This window comes from Vicugna pacos, unplaced genomic scaffold, assembly GCF_048564905.1.
Source record: "Vicugna pacos unplaced genomic scaffold, VicPac4 scaffold_20, whole genome shotgun sequence".
NCBI lineage: Eukaryota > Metazoa > Chordata > Mammalia > Artiodactyla > Camelidae > Vicugna > Vicugna pacos.
In genome coordinates this window covers 19,527,331-19,540,328 of record NW_027328741.1, presented here as the reverse complement: position 1 = coordinate 19,540,328, position 12,998 = coordinate 19,527,331, and the positions used below count along the sequence as shown (strand labels likewise).

The window sequence follows — 12,998 nt, the reverse complement described above, 5'->3', positions numbered from 1 at the left end:
TTGATGTCCTGTTTTACAACATCATGTATATTCTATTGTATGTCATTGTAGCTATTGCCTTTCTAATTATGACTTTCTCCTTTCTATAGCATCCTTCTTCTTTTCTTTAGAGTAGATCGTTCATTATTTCTTTTTTGTTGCTATATTCTTTTAGTATTTGCTTTTATGGAAGTTATTTATCTCTCCTTCTATTCTAAAGGAAATTCTTGCTTGATATATTATCTTAGAATACAGCTTTCTTTCATTCAGGACTTTGAATATGCCTTGCCACTGCCTTCTGCGTGTTGTATTTCTGTAGGAAACGTGTTTACAAATATAATGTATATAATTATATACATATGTAAAGTATACTTAGAAATGAAGTTAACAAATAAGATGAAAACCTATACATTAAAAAATAGAAAACGTTGATGAAAGAAATTAAATCTGATCCAAAAAAATGAAAAGATCTATTATGTTAATGATGCAAAACTATGTGGTTGAAACAAACATACTACAAAGCAATCTACATTTAGTGTGATTCATGTCAAATAACCCATGAGATTTTTCCATTAATAGAACAAATAAATTCAAAATTTATATGTAACCACAAAGATTATGAGTTACCAAAATAATCTTGAAAGAGAGTATTAAATCTAATAGTGTAAAATACTCTGATGTTAAAGAGTCCTATAAAGCTTTAGTAATTTAAACAACATGATACTGGATCAAAAACAGACACCAATCAATAGAAGAGTGTAGATCACCCAGATATAATCCCTCACACCTATGATCAATTAACACATGAAAAAGGAAGCTAGAGTATAAAATGAAGAAATGAAATTCTCTTTAATATGTTGTGCTGGGGAGAATGAACATGTGAAAGATAGATTAGAGTATTTTCTCACATTCTATACAATCTATGAGCACAGAATATCTTTTATTTATTTTGTTTACTTAATTTCTTGCACCTTTAATTTATAGAAATTGTTTAGTTCTTTTATTTCACTTATCAATTTTATTCCTATTTTATTCTTTTTGGTATAAATATACACACAATTGTTTTCCTAAATTCTGTTTCTGATAATGTGTTGTTAGTATTTAAAAATGCAACAGATATTTGTATATTGATTTTGTAATTTGCAAGTTTACTAAGTTTGTTGACTATTTCTAACAGTCACTGGAGCAGTCTATTGAATTTTCCATTTATGTATAATTATGCCATATGTATAAATGTACTACTTGTTTACAAGTTGGATGCCTTTCATATTTTATCTTGACTAGTTTTTCTGGCTAGGACTTCTTGTAGTGTAATTTAGGACTTGTGAGAATAAGCTACTTTTTTGTATTACTGGATCAGTGAAAAACCTTCCTGTATGTTAACATTGAACTTGATCTTAATCTTGGGTTTTTCATATCTGGCTTTTATTTTCTTTAGTTATATTCTATCTAGGGAGAATTTGTTAAGAATTTTTTGTATACAAAAGTTAAGATCAGTTCTGTCGATAACATTGCTACATTTTTTGAGATTGTTACTTTTGACTTCTCTGTTATTTAAGGGATGGTATCTCATTTATTGATTTGCATATGTTAAATAATATTTATGAATCAAGACCAAATCAAGCTTAACTATAGTTTATAATACTTATAATATTCAATGAATTCAAGTTGCTAATATTTATTTAGAATGGAATATACACATACTGAAAGAAAAATTTACATTGTAGATTGAGTGTACATTTATTTATTTAAAAATTTTTCACTCATTTTGAATTTGGCTTATGTTTAATGGAATTTATTTCTAAATAAAAAATATAACTTTTGGTAGAACTTGATTTACTACAGTTTACTGATACAGAACATAGCTATCATTTACAATTAGTGCACAAAGTAGTTGCCTTAAAATGCCGTATTATACTAATAATGCCAACTGTTTCAGGACTGGGAAACATATTGCTTCCTAAAATGCATTACCTGGTCTTTTCCACCCCAACCCACATATAATGTTATTTCTTTGTTTATTGATTGTTTGCCCCTTAATGGAGTCACTGCTTATAGAACCCAGCACTTTGTGCATAAATGTATTAATCAACATCTTTTTGGAACACTTAACAGAAGCCACAAGAGTATGTAATATAAAAATGACAAGAAAATTTATCCCTTCTAGGGACTGAAAAACCTCTGAGTGAAAGAATGGCAAAAATAAACATTTGTAAGTGTACAGTAAGATTTTCTCTTGTGTAATTTTAATGTAGAATATTAAATTACATTTGCTTACATATAGCACTGAATTACAATTTAAAACAAAAATTCCCGCCTTTGGGATTTGTTAAATTTGATTGATTACTTTAATAAAATTTTTATTCATAAATATTTACCATTTATTTATAAACATACCAAATAAGCTGATATTTATTCTGCTGATGTTTTGAATATAGAGCTACTTATTGCAGTACACAGATTAATAAATACTTCTGTTTCAAAATCAAATTTTCTTCACTTTAATTACAACAGATAATGAAATTGTTATACATTTTCTGTAAAGGTTTTACACAAATTTCACTTTAAATACCAAAACTTTAAAATAATTTTTTTATTTTTTGCATATGTATACTCTGTTCACTAATCTGGTATAAATTTGTGTACAAAACGAAGGAGATTGTTTGTATTTAATAAAACGCAAAATTAAATTATTTAAAAAGAGTTTGTGGTGAAAATATTTGCAGATCACACTATAAATATAAACGTCCTATATGTTTCATATTAACTGGATGAATGAGAAAGAAAGACTGGCTGAATGTTACACTTGGGTTGCTAGGAGACCTGTCATTTTGTGATGTCACAGCCACTCAGGTTGAGAACCATTTTCATGGCCTAGCAGTTTAACTGTGCAGGCCTGCTAAAGCAGCATTTGAAGCTGCAGTGCTCAAAATCATGCAGATTAGAAAAGTAGCTTTAGAAAAAGTTATTTGACATGGAACATATTACTTCAGAAATTCAAGATGTGTCTCCTAAAGTTGGACCAAGTGGTTCAGGAAACTCCGGTAGATATCTATTTTGTGATCAAACATTCTCTGGGGACTTGGATTTGAGGTTTATGATTGAAGAACATGTTTTTCAGACTTGTCTGAAGAATCCTTGATAAAAACACCATGTTACACATATTGTGTCTCTGAACCAGATGAAGATAATTATTTTTTGCTCTCTGACATTTCCAAGAAAACTCTGGAAAATGGCTGGGAGTGACCAATTTAAATCCATCTTGTGGGATGATAATGGAACTTCCATAGTGATTGATGAAGTTGTCTTTAAGAAGGAAGTTTTGGAAAAAAAGGCCCCTTTCAGAATATTTGAAACTGGAAGTATGAAAAAGTTTTATTAGACTGCTTAATCTTTATGGGCTTTGTAAAGTGTGGCAGAAATTTCAACGATCTGCTTGTCTAGCTGAATTTCTGGAAGAAGAAAAAGAAGTCTCTGTTTTATGCAAGGTATTCAGAAATTTTAGTTATCACTTGGTAACTTAGGTATAAAATTTTATTTTGTACATCAATCTCTGATAATATAAATGTAAAGCTTGATTTTGAAAATTGTATAAATCTGTAAAGGCTAAAATTCTTAATTTTTTTAAAAAATGAGAACAGTGCCTTAATTATTCAAGATTATGAGAAACTTTGCAAGCAACTATGAATCTTAACAGAAATCTAAATAAAGGTACTAAAGCTGCTTTTCAAAAGTGGCATTCACCATTACTTCAAATGCTAACTTCTTAAATTGGATGACTATATTATTTAAATGTGTATTTTCCAAATAAGGAACTTCAAAATATCGTCAGCAATGTTCATATTTTGATGATATTATCTTTGCATAGTAAACGTGAAATCTGAGGTTTTATAAGTTATGCTTATTTTAGTCTTGTATTTTGGTTTAGAATATTACTAAAATCTTTCTACTTTGGTTGTAGATGCACTTATACCATAATCCAAATTTTAAACGAGACAGTCCCCAGCTTCTATTGAGAATAAAAAGAAGAGTTGGGATTAAAAATGCCTCTCTGGTATCTTCATTGGCTCAAGATTTCAACAAGAAGCCCTTTAAAGGAGGGGGTAATGTTGGTAAACATAATTCTGATTTTGTGTCTGACACTAGTGGAGAATGTGCATTTTTACCCTCTCCAAATTTAAACATGCCTCTAATAAGACAGCCCTCTACTAGCCACATAATTGATGATACAAATACCCCGATCAGAGGTGACTTTTCTCCTCCATCATCAATGTCACTTAGACCACCAAACAAATTTCAGTGGATCAACGTGCTATTTTAAATCAGTTGACCACTGTCCATGGGCACTCTCAAAGCAGCTACACTGAAGCAAATGGCCGTGTTGTCAACTTCATTACAACCACAAATTCTACTTCTCAGTACAGCATCTTGTCTCCCAAACACAACAATTATTTTGGACTGATGTTGGTGCCTTCTACTTTTCCAAATAGATATCACAACATATCTGCCAATGAAGGTGGTTTTCTAAACTTCAACCAGGTATCAACCCACGGTTTCCAGTGCCAGTGATAGCTGATATATTTGCTAACTCCCTTTCATGGCCAACTCAACAGCCATCTTCAGTTTATGAACGTCACCCTAATTACAACTGATCTACCAGACGACTACCAGGTTATGCAGGATTACAAAGATTAAAATTGATGTTGCCAAATATTATCAAATATCAGCAATTTTCTTATTGAACAATTAACATAGATGTGTACATTTATTATCCTTATGTTTTTTTAAAATAGATAAAGATTTAAATGGGAGACTAAGTTACCATTTAAAGAAAAAAGAGATATTTGATTGATATGATCATTTGATGTAACAATATGGGTGTAAATTTAAGTAATTTCTGTAAGAAATAAAAGAAAATTGAAGAATTTGGAAAGAGACTAAAACATGGAGAGAGCTAAAATTACTAAGTGGTTTATGGTTCATCCTCGAAAGTATTAAAAGTGTTAAGTAAGGATATGTTGGAACAGGATATAGATGCTGGAACCAGCCCAGGGATCATGGTCTCTATTATGTCATCCATGGTATCAAAAAGTCTCATGATGTAGTCTCAGATGGCACAGTCAGCAAAGGGTAGAATTTAAGAATTAATTTTATCTATGGTCTTCTTTGTGCTGTTATAAAAGCATTCCAATTGGTGCTTTCTTTCCTCCCCTCAAGAGTCTACACTATATTTTCAAGTGAATATTTAATGTTACTTTTATGTTCCAGCCAAAGACAAGCTTACATCCTCTGGGTGGCACTTAATGCCTTTCCAACTCTAAGCCCACAAACTCAACATAGTTTGGTCATTTCATTATAGATCTGGCATCTGACTAACTTGGCATATCTTTATGTTTCACTGTTTCTGGAACTACATCCAGGCAAATGCTTATCAACCATATTAAATCCAACCTCACAACTTTTGCTCCAGCGCATCCTTAGACTTAGGATGTTCTCCTTTTACCTACTTAGACTTTCCCAGTCTCAGCATAGAAACCACCTCCTCCAGATATTTTCTGTCTGTCCCCCTTTCCTTGTCTAACTTGGATACCAGCACAGTAAGCACAGCACATGCCACAGGATGCATTTTAGTATTTAGTGAATGAAAAATACATGTTGACTTTAAGCAAAATCTACTTTCCTGAAACAGCAAAACTCTCATGGTTTTCAAACTATTTCATTATGGTCTTTACTCTTCACCACAATCTAGCTATTTTTGTAGCCCAAGGACTAGTCACTCAAGACTGAACGTGTAGGTAGGTACAGGAGACAAAGTATTATTTTCTACTTAATTCATGCCTCCAGAGGCCTAAAGCATTCCATTCTCATTTGCTGGATTTTTTCCTGTCTCTTCATCACCCAACCACCGCAAAATAGCTGATTCTCTTCCCCATACCAATAACTATACTGCTTTCTAATTAATTGTCTTACAGAAGAGACAATGCTATTGCAAATATTTAATGTAGGCTTATACACCCCACATAACTTGTGCCCCTTCTAACCTTCACAGTGGAAGTGTCTAAGAGGTACTAGCCCCTTGGTTGGGGTGCTCATATTCTGTAACTAAATTGCAATCAAACTGTGTGGACTAAAGGAGGTGAGGGTGATGGAATTAAAACTTTGTCCAACTGCAAGAATACCAAATTTCTGCAGATATTAGGAATTATAAAATATTCATGGAAGACTTTGACTATTTCCCATTAATTTAAAATAAAAGGTGAAGCATTTTCAGAATGTGAAATGAGCTGAAATTCTGGAAAAACTGTAGGCAAGGTCAGGGAGCCTAAGGCTTCTGCTCACAATCATGCAGCCTGTGTCAGCTGATAATACTAGAATGGCAACATTGATTCCTGAAAATGTGTCACCAGTTGTGAAGAAAGACTTTGATAATCTGAAGAATGGGCAAATGTGCCAAGATAAGCTCTAGCAACATTCCACAAATATGAGCTTTACCAAGAAAAGAAAAGAGCCACATGCAGTAGGAGATCTGTGTCTGGACAGCAGTGGTTTTCCTATAACAGAAACATCAAGCTTTAAAGTTTGTCAGCTCAACTCTCATGTTGGCTACGTTGTTGCTTACATTAGCAGTCTGTGGTTCAGATGGACTGGTTCAGCAGCTAGTTTTCAGCTCTCTTATCACACAGTGGGTCTTACCGTGATCATCATAACAAGGTTCTACACTGATAAGTCAAAAGCTACAGTTTACTTTCAAAATTAGAAACCCTAAAGAAGAATATTGTTTGTTTCTCCATCTCTACTTTTCTATCTGGGAAAACTAGACTATTGGCAAAAGTACAAATGTTGGCTGGTGATTTGAAAACGATTCTCTGATCTGTCCAGTGAATTCTTTCCACTAAATACTTCAAATCAGTCTACCACTGTGTGTGTGTGTGAAGATGGATTGTTAAGCTGTAAATAAGTTTGTTTTAGTTGAGTCATCAGTGAATTGTTCCTCTGCATCTTGCAGAATCTTTGTGAATTAAGAGTTTCAATGAGCCATCATATTTTCTTCTGATCAAGGAGAGGTAGATTATATTTCTCCCAGTATACTAATTTTTACCTGTTCATTGAATCCCGAGCTGATGCTAGGGCCAAGCCACTGAACCCTTGAATTGGACTGTGGCATATACATTCTCCAGTCCCCAGAGCCCAGCACAGGACTGTGTCTCCTTTTTAATTTAAGCTTATGTCCAAGTTTATTTTTCTTTTAATTCTCTTTGTTGACATGACTTCTTTTGGCTTTGAACACCCATAGACTAATTTATAGAGACTGAACGACTGATGTATTCCAGTTCAACTACAAATAGCAATAACCTTTCTTTTATTGGACTACCTGGAATACAGTGAGCATAGTCATCATTTTGAAAGCAGTCCTCAGTCCTAATAATGCAGAACATTTACAGTTCTTTGCCAGCACTTGAGCGAGGATGTTTCTTGTGGATCTCAGGGATTTTCCTCACATCCCCTAATGCAACCATGAGAAAACACCATATTGTTATCCAAAATCAAATTTTTGTCAGTATTGCATTCCCATTGCAAAACAGTTAAGAATTTTAGGAGTTTTGAGATTTTACCATGCTGAGATTTTTAGCAACCTAGCATGTTCCTTTCTTACTGATGCTGTTGGGGAGATGAGACCTTTGGTCAGAGACAGTGAACTTTATCACTCAAAGCAAGAGCAGTCATGGTTAACTTTTGTATCCATTCCCTAATCTCAGATGAATACACTGAGTGCAATTTTGATGCCTACAGAATCAGTGGGCTGTTATCATAAAGAAAGTTTAAGGCATGGTAAAACACTATTTATATTAGTATCTTTATGTATAATTTATTAGAATCACTTATTTATTAGTATCTTTATCTAGGATAAGTCTATCATGACTCAAGATTACTTGCTGCAAAACAATCATGAGAAATGACATGGGAATCAATGATCATTGTCTTTCCATTTTTCCTTCTGCTTTTATTGATATATAATTGACATAAAACATTGTGTAAGTTTAGGTGCATTGGGTAGATATTTGAGTTACATGTGACAAGAAGTAAATATTATAGCAACTTTATGGAGAATTCATTATCTCATTTAGATAAAATATTAAAGATATACAATTTGTCTTTTGGTTGTGATGAGAAAGCTTATGGTCTACCCTCATAACAACATTCATATGTTACATAAAGCAGTATTAATTGTATTTATCATGTTAATACATAGCATCCTTTCAAAATGTTTATTTAACGGCTGGAGGTTTGTATATTTTGAGTGCATTAATCTTATTCTCCTTTCCCAACCCCTGCCTCTGTTAACTACAAATCTGTTTTTTTCTATAAGTATGTTTGTTTGTTTTTGAAGTGTTCTTTAATGTATAACACTGTGTTAGTTTCTCTACATAACATAATGTTTGAAAATTTAAATACATTTCAAACTGATCACAAGAATAAATCTAGTTATGATATATTGCTATTTAAAGATATTTCATAGTTATTGACTATTCCCCATACAGTACATTTCTTGTCCTTGACCCATTTAATTTGCAACTGGAAAATTTTCTGTCTTAATTTTCCTCAACTCTTTCTTTTTCTTCACCACATTTCCCTCCTTCTTGTGAACAACCTGTTTCTTTCTATATGTATAACTCCTTTTCTCTTTTGTTATGTTAATTTGTGTTAAATTCCAAATATGGTTAAAATAATTTAGCATTTGTCATTATCTGTCTGACTTATTTCACTTAGCATGTTACCCTCTTGGTATACCCATTTGTTGCAAATGACAAGAACTTGTTATTTTTAGAGCTGAGTAATGACCCGTTGTATTTTTATGTGTGTGTGTGCATATATATAAATATACATATATATATTTAGTGTGTGTGCATATATATATATATATACAAATATAGATAAATCTTTAGTTAATAGATGGTTAGATATACACACTAATAACAGACATTTTTTTATCCATCATTTATTGATGAGCAATTAATTTGCTTCTATATCCTGGCTATTGTAAATAATGGCACAGTGAATATAGGGTTCAATTTATCTTTTCTGATTAGTGTTTTTATTCTCTTGGAATAAGTATCCAGATATGGAAATGTTGGATCATATTTCATTTTTAATTTTTAGGTAAAACTCCATAGTATTTTCCACAGTGACAGCACAAATTTACATTCTCTCAAGCATTGCATCAGGATTCTATTTCTTACATCCATACCAATATTTATATTTGTTATCTTTTTTATCATTGTCATTCTGACAGGAGTGACATAAAATCTCATTGTGTTTTGGACTTGCGTTTTTCTGATGGTTAGTGATGTTGACAATTTTCCTGTACCTGTTGATTACCTTTCCACCACTGTATATTCATTTTTTTTTGTAATGGGCTAAATGACCATAACTCGCTGATTTCATTTTTAGGCATTCTGTTGTGTTCCATTATTCTGTTTGTTCTGTGCCACTACCATATTCATTTCTGTAGCTTTGTATTATAACTTAAAATCAGGGACAGTGGTACTTCCTCTCTGTTCTTTGTCACAGTTGTTTGTGTTTTAGTTTGTTTGTTTTCTTTTTTTTCTAGTGATTTCAACTCTTTTATGTTTACATGTAAATTTAAGAATTATTTTTGTAAGTGTCTGAAAATGCACTTTGTATTTTGATAGGCACTGTACTTAATCTGTGTATTTTCTTGGCTAGTACTGTCATTTAAACAATATTTTTTTCCTAATACATGAACACAGTATATCCTTTCATCTGTTTGCATTATCTTCAATTTCTGTTATTTTACCTGCTTGGTTGGATACATTTCTTGATTTTTTATTTGTAATGCAACTGTAAATGAGACAGTTCCCTCACTTTCTCTATCAGTTAGCTTGTTGTTAGTGTGTAGAAATGCAAGATTTCTGTATGTTAATTTTACATTCGGAAATTTTAACAAATGCATTGATAAGCCCTAGTACTTTTGTGGCGTCTTTTTTAAGATTTCTGTTTAAAGTGTTTCATCTGTAAACAGATACTTTTACTCCTTTTTCTGAAATAGCTATATTTTCTTTACTTTTATTTTGGATAGCTATGGCTAGAATTTCCAATAGTATATTGAATAACAGTGGTAAGAGTGAGCATTGTTGTCTTCTTCCTGCTTTTATAGGAGATGCTTTCAGCTTTTAATTCGTGAGTGTCATGTTAGCTGAGTTCTTGTCATATATGACTTTAACTGTGTTGAGGTATGTTTCTTCACGCCCACTTTAGGAGAAATTTAATCATAAATAGATACTGAATTTGTCAAAACATTTTATGTCTCTTTTGAGGTGACCATATACTTTTTATTTTTCAATTTGTTAGTTTGGTGTATCATATTGATTAATCTGTGGGTAATGTATCAATTTTGCATCCCTGGGATAATAGGGACTTAATCATACTGTATAATCCTTTTAATATTTTGTTTGCTTTGTAACAGTTTAGTGATGATTTTTGCATCTCTGCTTATCAGTAGTATTTAACCTGTAATATTATGAGATATTTGTACCTGATTTAGTAGTAGTATGATACCAAAATTGGGATAGGAAGACTTCCTTACTCTTCAAATTTTTGGAAATCTCTGAGAAGTATAAGTGATAGCTCTTCTCTAAATGTTTGGCAAAAGTCACATGTGAAGCTGTCTAGGCCTGGAATTTTGTTTCTGGGGGATTTTATTTAATTACTTATTCAATTTCATTAGTGATAATCTGTTAATATATTCTATTTCTCATTCCATCCTGGAGATTAGGTCTTTCTAAGAAATTGTCCATTTCTTCTAGGGACACCATTTTAATTGGCCTATAATTTGTTGTATCATCTTATGATGCTTTCTGTTACTTTGATATAAGATGTAACTTCTCATTTATTTTGGAGCTTTTTAATCTGTACTCCATTTTTTGCTCATGAGTCTTGTTAAATTTATCAGATATATTTATCTTTCAAAAGCCATTATGTAGTTTGATTAGATATTTCTATTTTTAATCTTTATTTTTTTATTTCTGTTCTGACCTTCCAGGTGTCTTTCCATCTACTAACAAGTTTGTTTATTATTTTTCTACATCTTTTGCTTGTAAGATTATAAGTGAGAGATGTTTCTTATTTGTATATGTGGGATTATTTTGCTATAAGCATCCCTATTAATACTGCTTTTGCTATACCCCATGGACTTTGTTTTTGTTGTAATATTTCTTTATGTATTTTTTCTTTGATTTATGCAGCAATCCATTTGTTGTTTAATATTGTATGATTTATTCTCCAAACATTACAATTTTTCTCAGGTTTTTCCTTTTAGTAAACTTCTATTCTCACAGAATCCATATGTTTCTTCACAAAACAAGGAAAAAAATAATAAAATTTATACAAAATTGTGAAAGACCCAAATTTTCTGAAGTTATATTTGAAAAATGAACAAAGCTAAGGGTATTATCCTCCTCGACTTAAGAATATACTACAAAGTTACAGTAATCAAACCATCAAAATATATCACTAAAAGATTCCCATAGATTAATGGAACAAATTAAAGAGTCCTAAAATAAACCCACACTCATGTGGTCATTTAGTCTACAATGAAGGAGGCAAGAGTATACAATGGAAAAAGGGCAGTCTCTTCAACAAGTAGTTCTGGGAACACTGGAAATTACATGTAAAAGATAGATGTAAGAGCAATTCCTTCCATATTATGCAAAATAAGAAAAAAATGGATTAATTTCCAAAATGTAAAACCTGAAACTATACAATATCTGACCTACAACAGGAGCAGAACTGCCTTTGAGATAAATCATAGCAATATTTACTTTTGATCTATATCCTAAGTTAAAAAAATGTAAAATGTAAATAACAGATATTATTTTTACTGAGGAAGTAATAGATGTACTGTATGACACAGCGATTCCACTTCTTGTATAAGTGTGAAATGCAAAACCTTTTGCATAGCAAAGGAAACCTTCAGCAAGACTTATGACAACACACAGAATAGTAGGAAGAGTTTCATACAATGAAACCAACAAGGTATTAATATCCATAATATATATATATAGCATATTAGGCACAATAGTTAAAAAACAAAGACCCCAACTTAAAAACAGTGGAAAGATATTCATTGAAACTTCAAAAACAGACATGTGGATGATTTTCATGCATGTATAAGAAACATAACTTTGCTATTCATTAGGAAATCATAAATCAAAACCAGAATGAAATATAATCCCACAGCAACAAAAAAGGCTATTAACAAAAAGTCTACAAATGACAAACATTAATAAGAATGTCGATATAGGGAACCCAGGTACACTGTTGGTGGAAATATAAATAAATGCATCCACTATTATAATAGCGTGGACAGCGCTCAGAAAACTAGAAATAGAAGCATTATATGTTGCAGCAATTCCAGTTTTTGGTATAAATCTCAAAAAAAAAATGAAAACATTAACATTAAAGAATATATTTCCCCCAGTGTTCTTAACATCATCATTTATAATAGCCAAGGACAGATGCACATCTCAACTGCCCATCAACAGATGACTGGCTGAAGTAGATGTGAGATATAGATAAAATAAAAAATATTTAGTCATTGTCATATTAAAAAAAAATGCTGCCATTTGGAACAATGTGACTGGACCCAGAAAGTGTTGCACATAGGAAAATAAGTCATACAGAGAAAAACACTCTATGTTGTCACTTAAATGAGGAAAATAAAGATAAAACAGAAATAATCATAAAAAAACAGGAACAGAATCACATATATATGTGTAATGTACCAAGCAGTGTTTTCCTGTGGGGACAGGGAATAAGGATGGAGAAGACAGAAATGTTTAAGCTACTAGTAATAAATTAGAAAACCAACAGGGCTATATTTACAGCACAGAGAAATATTTTAATAATTAAATTGATTTTAAAGAGATTACAGGGATATTATATAGTAAAATGTGCATGTAGTCGGGAAAAACATTAAAAAAAAAAACCCAGCAAAATCA

The 12,998-nt window shown here is 31.7% G+C and overlaps 1 long non-coding RNA gene across 1 annotated transcript; it reads left to right on the top strand.

Annotated features, from left to right (window-relative positions):
* The first annotated feature begins 3,192 nt into the window (after positions 1-3,192).
* LOC140693839 (uncharacterized) lies at positions 3,193-4,690 on the top strand. Its single transcript, XR_012069543.1, has 3 exons — positions 3,193-3,467; positions 3,941-4,082; positions 4,470-4,690. It is a non-coding gene; the product is annotated as an uncharacterized lncRNA (long non-coding RNA).
* Positions 4,691-12,998: the final 8,308 nt, after the last annotated feature.